Source organism: Mirounga leonina, unplaced genomic scaffold (genome assembly GCF_011800145.1).
Source record: "Mirounga leonina isolate KUSES-001 unplaced genomic scaffold, KU_Mleo_1.0 Mir_169, whole genome shotgun sequence".
In the NCBI taxonomy this organism is placed as follows: Eukaryota; Metazoa; Chordata; class Mammalia; order Carnivora; family Phocidae; genus Mirounga; species Mirounga leonina.
Genome location: NW_023270431.1, coordinates 7,509,103 through 7,531,054, shown reverse-complemented (window position 1 = coordinate 7,531,054; position 21,952 = coordinate 7,509,103). Strand labels below are relative to the sequence as shown.

The 21,952-nt window shown below is 38.2% G+C and overlaps 1 pseudogene; it reads left to right on the top strand.

Moving 5' to 3' along the window:
* LOC118017332 overlaps positions 1-21,952 on the top strand; it is a 231,248-nt pseudogene that overhangs the window by 45,607 nt on the left and 163,689 nt on the right.

The following is a 21,952-nucleotide window of genomic DNA, read 5'->3' as shown; positions in this document are numbered from 1 at the left end:
TATGAAAATCATATGTCTTAAAACTACACATCTGACATAATTGTAAACTAAATTAAAAGTTTCTAGGTTTCTCAACAGATGTTGGTGAGGATGTGGAGAAAGGGAACCCTTTTGCATTGTTGGTGGGAATGCAGACTGGTGCAGCTACTCTGAAAACAGTATGGAGATTCCTCAAAAATGAAAAATAAAACTATCCTGCACCCCCATGATTGCACTACTAGGTATTTATCCAAAGGATACAAAAATACTGATTCAGGGGCGCCTGGGTGGCTCAGTTGGTTAAGCGACTGCCTTCGGCTCAGGTCATGATCCTGGAGTCCCGGGATCGAGTCCCGCATCGGGCTCCCTGCTCAGCGGGGAGTCTGCTTCTCCCTCTGACCCTCCTCCCTCTCATGCTTTCTGTCTCTCATTCTCTCTCTCTCAAATAAATAAATAAAATCTAAAAAAAAAAAAAATACTGATTCTAAGGGGCACATGTACCCCAGTGTTTATAGCAGTACTATCAACAATAGCCAAGTTAAAAAAAAAAAAACAAAATCAAAACAATAACCAAGTTATGTAAAGAGTCTAAATGTCCACTGACTGATGAATGGATAAAGAAGAAGTGGTATATATACAATGGAATATTACTCAGCCATCCAAAAGAATGAAATCTTGCCATTTGTGACAATGTGGATGGAACTGGAGTGTATTATGCTAAGCAAAAGAAGTTAGAGAAAGACAAATACTGTGTGATTTTACTCATATGTGGAAATTAAGAAACAAAACAGATGAGCATAGGGGAAGGGAAGGAAAGATAAGATAAAAAGTGAAATGGAGGCAAATCATAGAGACTTTTTTTTTTTTTTTTTTTTTCTCAAGAGAGCACAGGCATGCCAGCAGGGGAGTGGGGAGGGGCAGAGGCAGAGGGAGATGACATCTGAGATCTGAGCCTAAATCAAGAGTCCTGATATCATGACCCGAGCTGAAATCAAGAGTCCCATGCTTAACCAACTGAGTCACCCTGGCAACCCAAGACACTCTTAACTATAGAGAACAACCTGAGGGTTGCTGGAGGTCAAGTGGATGGGGGCGATGGGTTAGATGGGTGATGAGTATTAAGGAGGATACTTGTGATGAGCACTGGGTGTTGTATGTAAGTGATGAATCACAAATTCTGCTCCTGAAACCAATATTACGCTATATGTTAACTAGCTTGAATTTAAATAAAATCTTGGAAGAAAATAAAAAGTTTCTAGGTTTCGGGCACCTGGGTGGCTCAGTTGGTTGGGCGACTGCCTTCGGCTCAGGTCATGATCCTGGAGTCCCTGGATCGAGTCCCGCATTGGGCTCCCTGCTCGGCAGGGAGTCTGCTTCTCCCTCTGGCCCTCCCCCCTCTCATGTGCTCTCTCTCATTCTCTCTCTCTCTCAAATAAATAAATAAAATCTTTTAAAAAAAAAGTTTCTAGGTTTCTTTTGTCTAATAATCTTTGATTAAAAATAGTTTTATGTTTTCCTAGAAATGAGACTGAGTTCTGCTAAGAAAGTCTTTAAATTTATTAAATAAAATCATTCTTTGATTTATTTTACAGTCACTGGAAACTTTAGCTTGAATATATCTTTACATAATAGAATTTCTGACCACATAATTTTGCTTATTGTGTTCCATAAATCTCTGTTAACCTGCAGATAAAAAGAAGATTAAGTGAAAGAATTTGGCCTTTTTTCCTTTTCCTTGATATTTTCCTCTCACTTATTGTGCTTGCTTCTGTCTTTTTGATACACACACTTTAAATATTATTTTGAACTATGGACTCAAATTAAGATACAGGGGAATAACATCAAACTGAAAAAACAAACTACCTGCATTTCACAAGGATAACTGCAAATTGCTCTTGGGTCAGAAAGTCTAATTGAATAAAAAAATGGTAGAAGTTATAGCGGAAGCACATGCAAAAAAGACTCAGGATTTTCAATTTGACTGTAAGCTCAATATGAATCAAGTGTGATGTGCCTGCCTTGAAAAACTAATGCCTTTAAAGACTCTATTAGTTTTGAAATGTGACTGAGGTTGGGTGGAGGTTGGGTGGGGAGGGGAAGGGGGAAGAACCATATATTAAGAACAGTAAAAAGAAACTAAGGATATTTAGCTTGGAGGAGAGAAAACTCTAGGGGCAGGTATGATAGCTGTCTTAAAATAGTTGAAGAACTTCAGTATGGAAGGATAAAACTGCAGCAGGAGGTTTAGGCTATTTTACATCTGAGGAACTTTCAATTCTGAGATTATATGATTTTGTGATCAATACTAACCTCTTCAGGAAACAGTGATGGTAATCACTAATAAATTATAATTAACTTAATATTTAATGACCTTCTTTTCAAGCATTCCCTCATTGGTGACCCCAAATGTTATCTGTGTTCACCAGCACTGGTGAAAACATCTGAAAAATGATGCTGAAGCAATGAAATATAATTGGGCCTTGGGGATTTGGAAAGCTCAGTAGGGTTAGTCCTTTTTAGAAACTGTGCTAAGCATAAGCTTAGAATCCCCCAAATCTTGGAATATATATATATTCTCTTCATGGCTGTACCTGAGATCTAAAGGATGGTATCTTGGGCTTATATCGTTCAGTTGAAGGCTCTGAAGGTTGGATGACAGGCCAATTCTTAAGCCTATTAAGTGAAAATTATGGTACTGCAGACTACAGACTCTCAAAAAACCTCAGTAATTGCCACAGTGATTTAGGATCATCTCCAAATGCAACACTGTGAAACACATTGCTGTTGCAACCAGCAACAGTGTAGCCTATAAACACAGAAGATACTTCCACATCTGTATTTTTCCATTCATAATTTATAAATTGAATCATTGATCAGAACTGCCAGATTATGCCTATTATAAATATTGACAATGGCCTTGAAGTTCTCTTACCCTAGATGTAAGGGGCTATGTTTCCTTGGTGATAATGAAGTTATCCAAAGCTCATTACTAATGGTGTATAGCATTAAGGTTCAACTGCTAAGTACAAATTCCAGGTAACAGCGAACCGCTTTCCATTAATTTAGAAGAATAGGATTCGCAAAAGCCTAAATATATAGAGCAAAATAGTCATTTTAATTAAAAGGAGAATTTCTGACACAGCACTAAGATTACATAGAAGCAACAAAATTGTCTTTAAATAAACCACCTAGGTAACATCATTGATTGTACAGTCAAAGAAATTATGATCCTTGGAGACTGAGAGCAATAGATATAAATGCTGGTTTTCAGAGCATCAAACTGTTTGCTTCAAAGAGGACAGCTTAAGGAGATGAAACAATTTTGAGACCCTGTCAAAAGACCTTTTGGCCTCTTAAGAAGTCGATGGAATTTGACATGCACTGCAGGATTTGTAAAGTAGCTCCCTTGAGATATATTCAACAAGAGTTTTTGACTGATGGTAGTTGTTCTAAGCCATCCATTTCCTTAAATCTTTAAGAAGGTTTCTATTTATTAAAGGAAAAGAAAGAGAAAGAAAAAGAAAGGCAGGAAAGGAAAGACATGCCCTGGAAAAGGATATTTGTTTCGTGACATATGGCCCTGCTGTTCTAGAAATGACTCAGATGAACAAACAAATCAAAGAAACCAGAGAAAACTCGGATGCTGCGGTAACCGCTGATTTTATTTGTGTTTCTGGGGTCTTCAGGGGAGAGCTCCATAAGAGCTAGAAAAAAAGAAAAGTGTTTATAATAAAGAGAAGCGGTAATTGAAGGTCGATCTGTGGCTACATTCGGTTTCTAACGTTCCTACCAATATTCCTCCTGTTGTTGATCAAGGAAAACTTATATTTACCATTTAAATGGTCATCCGAAAAGAAAAATCAATACTATTTTCCATTATTTTTTCTATTTAAAAAAGTCAATCGACCTTACCTTACCGAGTTTCTCCTCTAGGTAGAGGTAAATGGCTTATTGATAGTGAGTGGTGTGCTTTTCATGATGTGGACAGTGGGGGCAGTAGACACCTTCGTGGCGATTGTATTGTGCCGTCCTAATCTCTGGGTTCAACACCACTAACGGGTGTATCACAGGTGAATCGAGCCCCAAAGAGACAGCTGTGTGTGTGTAGGGGCCCTCTCCTGGAAGAAGGTTTAGTCAGCTTAAAAAAAGGAACGGGTTTCTCTCACTGCAGGGAGGGCGGTTTTTATGAACCAGTTTCTAAGTTTTGTTCTTTTCTGCCCTAGGATTTGTTAAAGCAAATAAATATTTATAGCATCAACAGATTTTAGTTTTGTGCCTACTCTGTGTATAAAGCCAGGTGTTGGAATCTGAGAAATAAAAGGAAACATAAGACATTGCCTGTATTTCAAAGAGGCAAGAGTCAAAGCATTAAATCCTTCCCACTCCTGTGTCAATTTAACTAGGAGCTGGTAGAGACAGAGAGTACCCTGGACATTTCTTAGAGAGCTGATTACTGCATGCTCTATGGTGGCCTCTAACCACATATGGCTACTTAAATTTAAATTAATTAAGATTAAATATCATTAATGATTCAATTTTTAATCCAGTCACACTAACCACATTTCAAGTCCTCAGCAGCCACATGTGGCCTGTGGATTCTGTATGGGATAGTGCAGAGATAGAATACTACTGTCATTACAGAAAGTTTTATTGGGCAGCATTGCAAGATATCCTAGAATAATAATAATAATAATAATAGTAATAATAATAAAGCACTGGCCTGAGCGTTTAAGAGACCATGGATTGAGTCAGGCTCACACTATTTTGTGTGACTTGAAACTTTTCCTTTCTTGACTTCAATTTCTTTTTCAAATGAGGAGGATGTTTGAAAACCCACTAGGTCTCCTCAGCAGTGATGCACAAATCCTGTAAGGTTCTGATACAGAACAGAGCTAAGAGTCATCCTGAAAGCACACTTCTTGTTTTAAAAGTTTCTGAATGAATAATTGCCTCTCAAACGGATATTTGACTTTGGTTTCTTTCAGGGGTCAGGCCTGTTTGGCTTCTAATAAGCAAATAAACAAAACTCTAAAGTGTCACTGCCAATAAGAGAGTATTGTTCAATACATGAAAATACAGTGCTAAAAGATTTTTCATAATCCGTATTATCAGCCAATATACTAGCGTCATTTGAATTGTAAATATTAAGCTTGTTTTGGTAGCCATGGCTGGAATGAAAGTCTAAAACTATACCATAGTTACATTTGTGATTTTATTGAGAATTGTTTTCACTAGGGAACTCTCAGCCTGTCGGATTAAAATGGTAAAGAGACCTTTTACTGCAAGAGCTCTGACAGTTATCCCCTTAGCAAAGTTTGCTTTTGTGATAATTACACCTACTCTTGTTTACCAAATGAATCACTTTTCAGTGCTGCTTTTAGCCTTGACTGGTTTTCCTTTATGATTATTTTTTGCTCTGAAGAGATACTTAGAAATTTTTTGCTTTTCTTTTTCAAGTGATATTTACTCTTGGTTTTCTTTTTTTTTTTTTTTTTTAAAGATTTTATTTATTTGAGAGAGAGAATGAGAGAGAGAGAGAGAGCATGAGAAGGGGGAGGGTCAGAGGGAGAAGCAGACTCCCCACCGAGCAGGGAGCCCGATGCGGGACTCGATCCCGGGACTCCAGGATCATGACCTGAGCCGAAGGCAGTCGCTTAACCAACTGAGCCACCCAGGCGCCCAGCTCTTGGTTTTCTTTAAAGCAGATTTCAAGGTTCATTTTAGGGGGCAGTTAAAGTGGGGGAGAATATCAGCAATATGTCTTTCATGTGCAAGAGCATGGGTGTGCAGTGGTTAGTCAGGAATAATTCTGTCTAATTTCCATGTCTCCCTTGGGCACACGGTAGGGCACACAGGCACCATCAAACCCACTAGGCATTATGGGAGGAAGAGTTAAAAGGATTTAGAGACCTAGAGAGGAGAATGAGATAAATGGTTCCCGTAATTAAGTTAGGTTGGGCTTGGTGGGTTAGGTTTCTCCCTAAAGCAACAAAAATCACCCTAAGGTAGAAGAATGTTGAGTGCTGAAATCGTGTGTTGGAATTCAGGTTCATGTTTTGTATGCACCAGTGATTTTTAAATATAACATTTGGTAATAATCAAATATCCCAAGTTCTACAATAGAAGGTCCTATAAGAAATTCCGGACCTATCTCCATTTGCAGGGGCACTAAGAGATTTTTCTTTATGATAGTAATGTAGCAGTAGAGAAGGCAGAAAAGATATCAGAACATATTAAGAATGTTTGGAGGGGCGCTTGGGTGGCTCAGTTGTTTGAGTGGCCAACTCTTGGTTTGGGCTCAGAGGCTCAGATGGAGATCTCAGGGTTGTGGGACAGGGCTGAGTGGGGCTCTGCACTCAATGCAGAGTGTGCTCGTCCCTCTCCCTCCCTCTCTGCTCCTTCCTCCACTTATGCACTTGCATTCTCTCTCTCTCTCCAATAAACAAACAATAAAAAAAAAAATAATTTAAAGAATGTTTGGAGGTATTTAGGAGGGGGAAGCCCATGGGGCAAGAGACAACCTAGGACAGAAGCACAGAAGGAACAGTGTCCGGGCAAATCCAAGTAGCACTGAAGCAGAGAAAGTGGTTTCAGAGGCTTTTGAAATCTGGGACCACGATTTGAAGTAAAAAGAACTTGGGAAAGGAGAGGTGAAGTCCCAATAATTTAATATTGCTCCTCCAAGATGAAATACCCGGAGGCAGCAAGGCAGCATAGGCACATGCAAACACAAACATAGAACTGCATCTCCAAAACCTTCCCTATATTCCACGCACCCCCCCCCCCGCCCCCACTGTCTTGTCTATCTCTCCCTTTTCACCATCACACTTGCAAGTCCGTCCCGGTTGCGAGTTTTGTCTTCCTGCTCAATCCTGAGCCACTACATTGTGGCTTCCACCACAGCCCTGCACTGAAAGTGACCTTAAAAGTCACCAGTGCCCAGTGGAGACAGTGAGACTACACACAATGGATTCTGCAAGTTCATACCTTTCTTGACCTCAGTGACCGCCTTATCCTTTTGAAACATACTTCACTCAGCTTTTATGGCGCCACACTCTTTTGGTTTTCCTACCTCCCATCTTCTTTGCAAACTCTTTTCCTTAGAGTTACATTCTAATTATTGAATCTCTGATGTGGGAAACAAAGGCAGAAGAAAAATTATTAGATTTCCTTATTACCTACAGCCCACTGTCAGGTCCTTGAAACAGGCAGAGAGACATTCCTCTAGGGACTCAGCTGCCTCCATGTTGATACTTTGCTGAGGGCAAAAGGCAATCTTAGCCCGACCCCCAGGGCCCTGTAAATATACTTTAACATATAAAAATTCCTTTGGAAACTTCCTTTATCTCTAACCCCACCATCCCAGATACATGTTGGCAATCATCCCCCAAGCATATGACCCACGGCTATACATCTGAAGGGTCTCATGACGGAGTTTTTACTAAACAGTAATAAATGACCTTTCCTAACAATAGCTAGCCCCCTCAGGATCCTGGAAACCTTGTTTCCAAAATACCTGGGAGGCTTACACTATCCCAGCCCCCTCCCAACTTGAAAGCACATAATGGACCACTCCTCATGACCCCAGTTCAGGGGTCCTGTCCTTGTGCTTTAATAAAATCACCTTTTTGCACCAAAGACATCTCAAGAATTCTTCCTTGGTCATCAGCGTCGGACCCTGACATCTTTCCTACATCAATCTCTGCCTAGGTTTCTTCTTTTCTCAGTTCTTTTCACATCCACTTTGGAAAATTGCATCCACTCTGAAGATTCAGATGCCTCAAACATACTGGTGATACCCAAATACACACTATTTTCTTTTGACCTTCGTAAAGAGCATACCCATGACTCGAATTCATCTTTTCACTGTCTATATTCCCTTTCCATTATTTCCCATTTCATTAAATTGCTTCATCCCCAGCAATTACTCAGACAAAAATACCTAAGGGTACTTGATTCCACCTTAGCCTTAAATCCCTACCTCCTAACGACAATCAATTAATTGCCAAGGCCTATTATTCTACCATCTAAAAGCCTATTGATTCTACCAACTAAAAGGCCACTTTTTTTTTTCTATCCCTTTTTCTACTGCCCTTGATCAGGCTATTGTCTCTCTCTCTCTCTCTTTTTAATTTATGCAATAGCTTCCTGTCTCCCATACTATAGTATTTTGTATCTGCAATTTACTTACTGTAAAGCCAGAATGATCTTTTAGAAACACAAATCTGACTCGGACAAACCCACCCTTAAAATCCTTCAGTAATTCCTGTTGTCCCCAGGATAAAGTTCCAACTCCTCAAGGTGGCTGGTAAAATTACCCAGGGCTTTGCCCTGACTGTGTCTTCTTACCCCATCCTTAGGAATATTTCCCCTCAAACTCAATGCTTCAAACTTTGATTTCTTTCAGTTCCCTGATTTTTTTTCACATTTTCTCTCCTCTCACCACGTTCACACATGTTGTTTGTCTCTCAGAAGATCTCCTGTTCTTCTGATTACCTTAATAAAGGGTAACTGGAAGAAAGGCAGGTGGGGACAAGGAGCCAACCCCCCCCCCCCCAAGAGGAAATCACCCTTAAAAGGATTTTACACCACCCTGGAAGAGCCCTCCACCCTTTCCCGCATGATAGATAGATGACAAACCTGATTGGGTGACAGGCTCAGGGAGGGTCAATCAGATTAAACAACCCACCAACAAACCCATAAAAGCTCATAAAACCCCCTAGACTTAGAAACTCTGGTGGCAACCCTCTCAGGTCCCCTCCCTCTTCAGCAGCTTTGTACTATCACATTGCTATTGCTCAAGAAGCTGCTTTACTGCCCACCACTCTGGTCTACCTCTTCACTCTTCCAAGAACCGTGGGCACCAGAAGAAAAGAAATCCTGTAACACCTCCTCACCTTTCAGATCTTATAGCAGACATCACTCTCTTCAGGAAAATGTTCCTGACCATTAGACTAGGTTAGGCTCCCTCAATAGCAGATTTCCAAGAAAACCTGAACCTCTACTGTCACACAAACAAGTCTGTATTTGATTTTTCGTTATCTGTCTTCCCTACAGGTTATAAGCTCTGTGAAAGCATGGATTTTGTCATGTTCACTCAGTATTATTTCCATTAATTGAATCAAAGATTCTCTCGTAGAGAAAACATTGAAATCAGTACACAAGCTATAAATATGATAGTTATATGTACTACACATAATATACATAAATGCACATATATACTCATTAATCAGGTTAGCACATATCAATGTTATGTGCTAGAGACTCCTGTACAGAGATAATTTCATATACAATTTATAAAGCATATACAGGCATTTCTGCCATGCACATAATGTGTTCTTGGATAATTTTTGTTCTGCAGAATTGCACACCGAAAATAACAGGGCTTATTGGAAAAAACAGAGTTGTGCAGAGATTCAAAACCGGTATAACTTTTTAAGTCAAGCATTTAACTAAAATATTCATTGGTATCTGGGAATGTAGCACAAACAGCAGAGATAGGCAGCTCCCTGTGGCAGGAGTTAGCCTCAGGGAGTAACTTTTTTTTAAAAACCTGGAAATGCTGGCTTGTGGGCACTGAGATGATGCAGACCAGCTTGAGCTCTGAGCCGGTGGGGCTGCCATTGAGGGGTCATGGGAGGGAGAGAAATGGGCCACGAGCTGAAAGCTGTACAAAGCTGGCAGCGAGCCTCTCTGGGAAAAGAGCCCCTCATGCAGGTACTTGGTTTTACTTAAAGTACAGCCGTGAGTGTAGCAGCTGAGCTGAGGGCTTTTTCCTTTCCTGATGAAAGTTCTAATTCTACTCTGGCTATTCTAGCTCCCTTTTTCTAGAAAAACCTGCATGTAAGCTCCCATTATTTCCAAAGTCCTGATCGTGTATAAGGTAATCAGTGTTAGAGAAACACACATGGGAGCAGAACAGACTGTATGCACACTAGGCAAGTGGTTTTGGATTGTGTTCTCATGACTGTGGATTTCTATAATCAAGTCATAAGAAAAAAACAAATCAAAAGCTAAAAAAGTTAACCCTTTCTTAAGACTGTGAAATAGTATGTACTTAGTAGAGGTAAACATAGAAGTGCTCTGGAAGTAAATGTGTGAGAGAGAGAGAGAAGGAGGGAGAGGGAGAGACAGATAAAGTGGGTCTGGGTTCAATAAAGGAGGCAGAATCACTATGGGTTTTGTGGAATATGGACTTTATGATAAGAATAAGACCTTACACAATCAAGAGACTCTGGGGAAGTAAGGGTCTTTTGAAAGGAGGAGTTGTAGAGAATTACAGAAAAGTTAGTCCCCAAGATGTCTGAAGCGTTGATGTGGATGGACAGATAGAAACTTGCAAAGGGATCTGGGAAGGCTGGTCTCTCCAGCTGATGGAGCAAGACAGGCAAGGAGAGCTGCTGAAGTCTGGTGCCTCTGCACACAGCAGGGGTCCTGAGGTCCCATAAGCAGAACTGGCTGTTGGGAAGAAGAGCTGTATGTTGAACAGGGAGATGAGGACAAGCTGGAACTTGCCAGCACTTCTGTGCTTGTTTCTTCTCATATTCTACTACAGTGACTTTTGGAGAGGAACAATATTTCCATGTGTCTTCCAAATCATGCGCAGATTTCTCTTGTGGCAAACTTAACTTGGAAGCATTCAGAAGAAGGGGATTCTTGGAAATACAGTCCTGGCTAAGGCAAGTGGACATAGTAAAATATACTTTGGTAAGTTAGTCTGCAAAGGGAGGCAAGTGCCAAATTTTGGAGAGCTTTAAGGCCAGAATTCAGGAGTCACATTGTGTTCTCAAGAGAGAGTGCCTTGCCACCATCTTTGCTTTTTAAGATAATTTTGGCAACAGCAGGATGAGCTGGATCAAAGAGGCGCTGGGGGTTTTGGAGTCCAGTTATGAATCCCTGAAATGGTTCTGGGTAAGATGTTATGAAGAACTGAACTAGAGCATGACATGGAAAGTAAAGAAAGGCGAAACTATTTTTAAAAAAATTTAAAGGAAGTTTTGTTCAAACCAATTGTTTGGATTCTAAGTAGCACATGGTCCTAAATGATACAGAAATAAGAGGAATTTTTGATGGCACTGCTCCCGTGTGGCTCAAGTATCTTTGGGCCTTTGTTCATTATGGATCTCTCTTCCTAGAACAATTTTCCAGATATTTGCATTCTCATTTCACTCAAGCCTGAGATGAAGTGTTACATCCCCACGGTGTAAGTTAAAATAGTGTCACTGTTCTCTTTCCTTAATTTTGTATTTCTTCATAACATTCATTACCCCCTGGCCTTATATATTTACTTTATTTTCTAAAGTTTTATTTTATTTTCTTCCTTCTCTACATGTGAGCAATTCTATGAGGGAAGAGATGTGTCCTGCTTTGTTTATTGCTGTATCTCTGACCCTTCAATAAAGAATGAGTGGCCCATGTGACCTTGGTCATGAGTAGTGCTGGAATTTCAGTAACAGACTTTATAATAAAGTCAGGATGTGCTGTGAGTAGAGGCACTGATCTGTTAATGGAAGCAGAGTTGTATCCTTCCCAAAGGGATGAGTTTTTGGTATGGGTATGTTATAGATCAACCTAATTGTGAGAGGCACAAGGCTCAGGGAAGTTCTAATTCCAATTGAATGCTTAGAAGGTCTAGAAATTCATCTAGTCCATACCCCAAATTGTTGGAGTGCTAAAGTTCAAACTCACTGCTATTGTGGATGGACTACTAATTCCTTGTCAGGTATTAGATTAGCTGTGGCTGATGGTTTTCATGGAAAATCTTCCACACCCGCAGTTGGGCAGGATTGGAGCATTTGAGAAATGACAAAATAGCATGAGGTGATTTCATGAAAAACTAGAATTATTCAGTAATCATTCTGTACCTTGATTCTGCACATGAGCCAATCAGCATGACCCCTGCAGATATGAGACCATGATTGCATGCTTCTGTGTGTCCTACATAGTTAGGCAACAGGATCTGGCTTGAGGACAGGGATTCAAATTCTACTAATGTACTGAATGGTAGCTTGGGAAGAGTTACTGAGCAGAACAAGGACCTGGGACACAGTGGAACAAGACACTGGGAGCATCTTATAGAAGCCTCAGAATTTTTTGTTTGTGGTTGAACCTGAAAACAACATGAACTAAGCGTTATCTGTGTTTGCTCCCAGAGTCAGGGGCTTGGAATGGGGTTGGGATCCTCAGAGCAGGAGATTGCCCTGGGCATTGAAAGCCAGATGGACAAAGCAAAAATGTCTTGGCTGGAATGCTAAAAATAGACCTAATCAAATGCTGGCTTCAGTGGGCTCCAGTTAAGAGTCACAAATCAGTGTTGGGCAGTGTTGATCAGAATGAAAACTGATTGAGTATGGTTTAGGGTGCCAGGGTGATTGCTGTGAGCAAAACTGGAGTCTTGGCAGAGTGCCTTCACATGCTGGCAGGTGTGTGGTGTTTTTGAGTGTTTGTATGTATTTGGGTGAAAGTTTAATTGTTTTAAGACCCAAGACAATCCTGTAACTCTTTCATCTACTATGAATTCAGCTATGTTGCAGACCATGTCATTTAGTCTGCTATTTACCTTTCAGAAAACACAGCCAAGTGCTGCAGAAATGGGCCATCTATATTAAGGTACAATTATTTGATTCATCTCAAAGAATTGCATATGCATAAATGTATGAATGTGTGTGTGTGTGTGCACGTGTATATATTCGTAAGTGATGTGAGTCTCAGAGAAGTCCAGTCCAGGCTGTGGAGAAGGCTTTACTGGTTCTGATATTCTCTGCTTCTCCCCTCATGGTGAGGGTGCTCTATGTCACCAAGATAACTTTGAGGTTGCCATGATCAGCTGCATTGGCTTTAGTGGGTCATTTGTAAATATCAGAACCAGGGCCCCGGGAATTACAATAAGCAAAGTTTCCAGACCAGATAACTCTGCTGGTATGTTCATTAGTCTTTTAGTGAATGGGTAAGTTTTTTATGATCAAGATGTGTATCAGTGCCACTGTCCTGTTTAATTATAGAGACAAGAAATAGGCAGACGCACTGATGCGGCATTCAAGTGAGGGGGAAAAAAGTAGAGGAATTATTACAGACGTCTGGATGGTGTCCTTAATTCCCCCTCCAGCTATTGAATCTCAGCTGTCTGCAATCAAGAACTGAGTCACAAAATGGCTTGCATTGTGTTGCTATTTCAGTTTGACAAGCAGGCTTTCAGCATGGAAATTGTGAACAATTCACCAGGTTTTTAAATTTCTATAAGAAAAGCATTTAAATGCTGTTAGAACTTCAGCTATAATGGCACTAAGTATAACTCTACAAAAATATTTTAATAATTGTGTGAATATTCAGTAAAACCTTATTAAATTGAAAAGTAAGGTGCAGACTCCCCTACCACAAGCAGATTTTAAATTAACTGTATTGAGATAAACCAATAATTTTATCAAAGGAAAGTAGGGCAATTATTTTGCATAATATACAATTTGGGGGGAAAAAAAGATACCCGATTAATTAGGCATTTCTGAAAACAGCAGATATTTTGAACCACTTATTTTGCTGAAGAAGTTTTACTGAGTTCTCATTTTCCTAGCTGAGACAAATATTCAAATCTGCAAATGTTTATATTTGCAGTGTGCATGCACGCATATAGTTTTAACTAGGTATTTGTATATTTCTCTCATCTGCATACACAGGTATGCATATGTAGGAAGGATGCAACACCCTTTGGCTGGGTGTTTGGGAATATTTATCCAGGTTGATTACTTTTGACAGATTTTAGAATGTTGCTGCCTCCCCTCTTGCAGGGGTCCCTTTGGAGAAAGGTATGAAGGGGACCTCAAGTGCTTGGAGAATATAGGCTCCTTATCATATCATTCAAATACACCATTGTATGTATAAAAGCTTTTGGAAAAAATACTATAAATGCTTATTTAAAAGGACACCCAGGTGGCATGTTGATTCCTCAGAAAGGTGGTAAGCTCTTTAGGCTGCCTGACCAGAGAAGGCAGGCAGAAAGAGTAATTTAACATCATTCTAATCTGTTCCTAATGGAATTTGCAGTGCTTTTCTTCCTATTTCTTTTCATTGTTTTTCAACCTAATCACTAATAGGAGGCTGAAATGGAGTCTCTTAATTGTTTTCCACTTTTTACAAATTTCAAACGCACGGTTTGGAAATTGTAGTTCGTGTATTGGAGGCTTTTCCTCTTCTTGCTCACCCTGACTAGTGGGTTTTTTTTTGCAAATTTTGGCTTGCCGTCTCTTTCATGTACCCAGGGGCAGTTGGAAATAAATAAAAAGTTGAATTATCTAAAGTAAATAAATAAATAAACAAACAAGACTAGTAATTAGGCAATTCATTGACTAGGCTGTTGAACCAGGTAAAGTGGGAAAGAAATTATTCAAGTTCCAAACCTTTCTACTTGCAAATTAGCCAAAATCAATTGCGTTTTAAGTGTTGCATCACCTTGATTGATTTTAAAATGGATAGCACTTCGCTGTTCACATTTATGGTGAGCCGTGAAGGACTTGCAATGGGCATCTTTTCTACCGTGTTCTGCATTAAACTTTTTCAATAGTGCCTACTTTTTAATGTCGAACAAACTTTACTACAGAGTGCAGTCTGGTTTTTCTGGGAGGTTGAAATACAGTCTTCAGATTGTATTTATTTGTTTTTTATACAGCATTCTTCTATTTCCTTAGAATCCCTAGCAGGTTCTAATTAATTCCTTTAAGTCAGAAGACATATTTTTGAAATTTTAGGGTTAAAAGTGACATCGGTAAGACAAAATGCCATATGGGGAAATGAGTTAAAGCCTAAAATTTATATGGTTCAATGAGAGTCAAAAGGAGGGAGGGGAATATTACTGGTTTTGAAATCAAAAGAGATTTTGAACACTGGCGTGGAGAACACCTTCATAACCTTGGACAAGTTTTAGACCCATCTACCCCATCTTTTTTATCCCCCTCATCATGTATTGTTTTGAAAATTAAATTAGAAAATGTGAACTTGTTTGACAATATTAGGCACAAAAAGAGCAACCAGTAAATTCCATTTTTCTTCCTTAAATGCAAACCAGGGCACATAATGAATTAAGTGAATGATTAATTATATGCTCAGTGTCTCCTCCATTTTCCCCTTTCCTCTACTCTTTCTTTCTTCTTTGGTACACTCCATTTCACTAGAAAGTATGGAATTATCTCTAACTATACTACCACAGAATTTTTCTTCTGCGATACTGCCAAGCTCATGCATTGAAAATGGAAAGTTAGGGATTATACATTACACTGGTGGTAATAAGTGGTAATTATTACTATGGTTGCAATTGATGGAAATGTCATGGTGATATAGGCTAAATAGGAGAACCCACGTTTTATGTTTTTGACACATATAAAATACTTAAATACATGTTCATTTATTAGAGTTAGGGATGTTCCTAGAGTTAAAGACATTTGTGGCTACTTTGCAAGAATGTTTCATGAAACATATACATTTTGTACAATGGGACGAAAGTTAGATGGGTCACAGTTTGAGCATGCAATATCATTTCTAATGATTAATCATTTATAAATATTGATAATCCAGTTTATTTTAAAAGACACTCTCTTGGCTGAGCTAGAATTTTAATTTGTAAAAATTGGCTGGAAACAAACATTGGTAATTAGTTTCTAGTTTGCATAAGCCTTGCTTCGCAAATATTTGCTCTTCTAAAGAGTTAGCAACGGGTGTTTGCATATGTACAAGGATTTGTGGGCAGTAACAGTGAAACTCATTATGACTTTGGTAGCTGCCATCATGTATTTTACATGGGCTTCATATTTGATAAGACCCACCTGCTTCTACTCATCTCCTAGTAATCCAAATTTGACATTTTGGGGAGCCAGTTAATTTTCTCTAAGAAGCTATGTTCTCACCTGCTCATCCACATTCCCAAGGAAGCTCTTTTTTTTGTTGTTGTTGTTACCAGTGCCATTGTGGCTTGTAAAAAGAGAGAGTTCAAGCTACATTTGAAATCTGGAATAAAGACTTTTTTCCCCCTTCACATCCACTTTGATTTGTTTGTTAATAAAAATAACAGTAATTAAAATTGATTTTGTTTTAAAGGCAGGGGTAGAACATTCTTTTTTTTTAAATTTTATTTTATTATGTTATGTTAGTCACTATACATTACATCATTAGTTTTTGATGTAGTGTTCCATGATTCATTATTTGCATATAACACCCAGTGCTCCATTCAGTACGTGCCCTCTTTAATACCCATCACCAGGCTAACCCATCCCCCCCTCCCCTCTAGAACCCTCAGTTTCTCAGAGTCCATAGTCTCTCATGGATCGCCTCCCCCTCCAATTTCCCCCCCTTCATTTTTCCCTTCCTACTATCCTTCTTTTTTAACAAAAAATGTATTATTTGTTTCAGAGGTACAGGTCTGTGATTCATCAGTCTTACAAAATTCACAGCACTCACCATAGCACATACCCTTCCCAATGTCTATCACCCAGCTACCCCATCTCTCCCACCCCACCACTCCAGCAACCTTCAGTTTGTTTCCTGAGATTAAGAATTGCTCATATCAGTGAGATCATATGATACATGTCTTTCTCTGATTGACTTATTTTGCTCAGCATAATACCCTCCAGTTCCATCCACGTCATTCCAAATGGCAAGATTTCATTCCTTTTGATGGCTGCATAATATTCCATTGTATATATACACCACATCTTCTTTATCCATTCATCTGTTGATGGACATCTTGTCTCTTCCCATAGTTTGGTTATTGTGGACATTGCTGCTATAAACATTGGGGTGCACATACCCCTTCAGATCCCTACATTTGTATCTTTGGGATAAATACCCAGTAGTGCAATTGCTGGGTCATAGGGTAGTACTATTTTCAACTTTTTGAGGAACCTCCATACTGTTTTCCAGAGTGGCTGCACCAGCTTGCATTTCCAAGGTGTAGAACATTGTTTCTGAAGTCCAGGGATGAGGCCTCAACCAACCTTTAAAAATAAGCACTTCTGCAAATGATATATCAGATAAAGGGCTAGTATCCAAAATCTATAAAGAACTTATCAAACTGAACACCCAAAGAACAAATAAGCACTTCTGGTGTTTCTGACCAACTCAGGGGATCTCATTCTGACTCAAACAAATACAGAGCAAGGTTCTCCAGAATGAGGAACATTTGCCATAGAAGGCTTGAACCAGGAGAAAAGATTAGAACTTATATTGCTATATAGTTTTATATATAGTTATATATATATATTTATAATTATATAAATAACTATAAATAGATCTATAGATCTATCTATATCTATAATTCTATGCATCAGACCTTGAGAGTACTTTCTGGTATCCTCTGATAGCCTTCGTTAGGCATTTTCTAACCCTCCCCTTCCCCCTTCTTCAAAAGAGGGCAAGTGTAAAAATAGTGCAAAAGCCAAAGTGTGGTGCGGTGAGATAGTTTTAGCCAGTAGAATTTGCATCTGAACATCCTATGCACATGGGCTCTTTTCTGTTGAGCTTAGTTGTGTTTTATCAAATTCTTTGAGATTATATTTTTGCCTCATTGGCATCTAGTTGTCCTGGAAATCAGGGTTCACAATGTCAGAGAAGCATGATGGCAAGAAAAGTACTTAAGTTTTTGTTCGTTGATGTTTCTTTGTCCTATTTTAGCTAGCTTTGCTATATTAACTCAATTGGAGCGTCTACTATATAAGGACATACTGCTTTTTCAGCCTGGAATGTCCATACTTGGTGTAGCTAAAATAGGTTTCCATGAACCCACAAGAAAGGGTGCATGTCACCTTTATGCAGCCACAGAATTCTCTAAACTTACTTATGTAATATGTAATTTTTCCTTTTAATCATTTGGTTTTAAATTTTCTTTTTTAGGGGACGCCTGGGTGGCTCAGCTGGTTAAGTGTCTGCCTTCAGCTCAGGTCATGATCTCAGGGTCCTGGGATCGAGTCCCGCATCGGGCTCCTTGCTCAGCGGGGAGCCTGCTTCTCCCTCTGCCTGTCGTTCTCCCTGCTTGTGCTCTCCACTCTCTCTTCTCTGACAAATAAATAAATAAAATCTTTAAAAATAAATAAATAAAATAAAAAATAAATAAATTTTATTTTTTAGTTTTATATTTAGTATTTGGATTTTTGATACATTTGGAATTTTTTGACAGTTGCATTGAGGTATAATAGATATATAATAAAATGCATACATTTGAAAAGAGTAATTTGAGAAGTTTGACATATGTCTATATCCATGAGTCCATTACCTCAATGAAGATAATGAACATATCTACCACTTTCAAATGGCCCTTCTATCCCTTTGTAACCCCTCTATCCTGCACCTTCCCTCCACCCCAGGCAACCAATGGTCTGCTTTCTGTCACTTTAGATTTAATTTTATAGAATTTTTTAGTAATGAGATCATAAAATATGTATTGGTTTTCTGGCTTTTTTCACTCAGTGTCTATCTTGAGATTTATCAGTATTGTTATGTGAATCAGTAGTTTATTTCTTTATATTTTATTATATGAAATATCACAGCTTGTGTAGCCATTTACTTGATGGTTGTTTGTAAATATTGGCTACTAAAAATAAAGCAGCTAATAAACATTCACGTATGAATTTGAGAAATTATTTTATTGTGGTAAGAATGATTAACATCTACTCTTCTAACAAATTTTTAAGTGTACAATACAGTATTGTTAAGTATAGTGACAATATTGTACAGCTGATCTCTAGAACTTACACCTGTTGCTTAGTGAGACTTTATGATGTATGTTTTTATTTAATTTGGATGGGTACCTAAGATTTGAGTAACTGGATCATAAGGTAGTATGTATTTAACTTAAAAAAAGTAAAGTTGTCAGTTGTTTTTGAAAGTTCATTTTTCTGGGGAGTGGGGAGGGGAAGAGGTTTGTTTCCCCTGGGGGGGTTGTAGTTGCCCCCCATCTCTCCCTGCCTCTTGCCCCTCAATAAAATGATCTTAGACCACACACACACACACACACACACAAAGAAAATGGTCTTACCATTTTTTTATTCCCACCATCAGTGTATGAGAATTTCAGTTGTTCCACATTTTCATCTACTCTAATTATGGTCAGTCTTTTAGTCTTTAGATATTTGAATAGGTGTGTGGAGATATCTCATTGAAATTTTAATTTGCATTAAAGCCTAATGACTAGACATGTTGAGTTGCTTTTAAATCTGCTTATTATCAGTCTTACATCTTCTTTGATAAAATATTTTTAAAATATTTTGCCCAATTTTTATTTTATTTCATTTGTTTTGTTATTGTTGACTTTTGAGAGTCCTTTATATGTGTATGTTCTGGATATGCATCCTTTATTGGGTATATGATTTGTGAATATTTTTAAGCAGGCTTAGGCTGTGACTTGTATTTTATTCTAACAGTATTTTTTGAAGAACAGAAGTACTTAATTTTGTTGAAGTGCAATTAATTATTTTTTAACGGATGGTAATTTGAGTGTTATGTTTAAAACTCTTTGCCTAAGTAAAGATCACAGAAATTTCCTTCTAAATTTTCTTCTGGAAAGTTTTGGTTATACATTTAAATCTGTGATCCATTTTGAGTTAGTTTTTGATATCTATCAATTTTCTTTTTTTTTTTTCTCAGACAGATATTCAATTATTCCAACACTACTTATTTAAAAGATCATCCTTTTTCCACTGAATTTTCTTTGTCCCTTTGTCAGAAATCAATTGACCCTACATGTGTGAGGTTATTTCTGAATTCTCTATTTTGATCTGTAAGCTCCCGAGAACAGAAGATGTATCTTTTTATTATTGTATACTCATTACTTGGCATAATGCTTGGTACATAAATAAGATTTGTTCATTGTTGAATAAAGTTAGTAATGATGTGATCACATGAATATACATAACTACAAAAAGAAACCAACTTTCTCATAGCATGATCTTGTTCCTGTCTACCTCTCTGACTTAATAGTTTTCAAATTTGCTCTCAGGAATCATTGAAATAGCAATGCCTCAGGGGCCGTGTGAATTTGGGTCGAGAGGCAAGGACAGAAATATGGACAAGTTTCTAATCCTATTTGTTCCATCTTATTTATATATTGCATTTCTATGTATGATTTAATTCAAGGAGCAATTACAATGACTTATACAAAAAGTATGAAAAATAACTGCTTTAATATTACTGCCTTTCCCAGGGTTACTTACATTTAACAGATTGCATTAGAGACCTTTCAAGGACTTAAAGTACAGAAAACCTAATTGTGAAGTGGCTCAGTGTTTTACTGGTTATTTGGAAGGTTTGGGGGACAAAAAGGCTCACTGGTGTCCTTTGAATTATACCACATAGGTAAATGCTTTCACTAGTAATGAAAACTCAAGTGTAGTCTTAAGAAGAGGAATAATGCATGGATTTTCTGTGACTGAATATCGTTCTGATGAAAAGACAAAACTTCAACTTTGCTGATTCCCTCTTTTAAAATAATGATAAATGCCTGAAGAATTTGACATTCAGTGTTCAATATGAGATTGCAGTGCCTAAGATAAACAAAGAATTCAAAAAGAAATGAAAAACCCATTATTAAATAGCTCTAACATTTCTTGTGTAAAAAGCTGGAAAATAGGAGAGAAAAAGCCATTTCTGGGGAAACAGTTTACATACAAGAAGAAAGATTATTCAAATTGTGTGATAAACAAGAACTAATACAAAATCACGGCTATCTTCTTGGCCATGCAAGTTGTGCCTGATGTCAGACACTGGCTAGGATCCTGGTGTCAATTTATTTGTTTTGTTTAGTTTCAACTACTTACTTTGTATATTCTGCAGTAAAATGTATTAGAAAGAAAATACTATATCTCCGTTACTTCTATTTGATAATGAAAGATCTGCTAAAATAAAAGAATCCTTGAATGTCAGTAACTTATTTCAAAATTTCCTCAGAAAGACACTCAACTTGTGATGTTTGTTTTTTCCTGCTCAACATCAATGACCTACATAGGCCACTGGCCTGGGTTTAAGGAAAAAAAAAAACGTTTTATCACAAAAGCCAATGATAGCTTTTGACATCTGTGCTAGATCCATTTCCTACCCGCTGTGCTTAATTTCAGAATTCAGTTCTATCATTAAAATAAAAACCTTGTTGGCTCTTCCATCGATGTGCCACATTACATCAATTTTCTCCAAGCATCATGTACAATTTCTAGGTACCAGTGCCCCCTGGACTTATTTGGAATTTCAGATCTTGCTACCCTGCTGTATGAATTGATCTTGTACATTGTGGGATGACATGTGACCCATGGAAATACATTGTTTCTTGATTCTTTTCCCCAACTTAAGTCCTGAAATGACCTATTTTTCCACATCTTTGCTGGACTTATTTGTGATTCCTCTTTCATCCCATAAAGATTATCCTTCCACTGGAAAGAACTGGACAAAGTGGGTCTGGGCTGAATATACATTTTCAGTGTCATCCTCCATCCTGTGCTGTCTCTTGAATTTCAGTTTTAAACAACAACTGAGAATATTAACTCAGAGCCATTATTTAGCAGCTGAATAACTAAAAGACTCTGTCAGAACCTTAGGAGTCTGTGGCTGGTAGATTTACTAATGCTAGGGTTTTGATATTAATGAGAGGCACAGGACAGATACCTTTGATTTTGGAGAAGAGAAACTGATAGATTTTGGGTTCTGTACAGAAGAGATGTACATTTCCTTTAGAGAGACAGAAGCAATATTCCCTTTTGTTGAGTCTGCTTTATAGTTATTCCTAACAAGTGTACATCTGAGTACCTGTTTACTAGTTTACTAGTTATGAAGAAAGCAGATGCTACATATCCTTTTCCATCTCTCATTCCCTCTTGGACAATGATAGCTCCATCCATTCTGGTCCCTAGAGCAAGAAACATGGGTGTTGTCTCTTCTGCATTCACCAGGTGATTAAACTCTGTTCCTTTTTACTTTGATAAATCTATCTTCTATCTATTTTGTCTTTTTC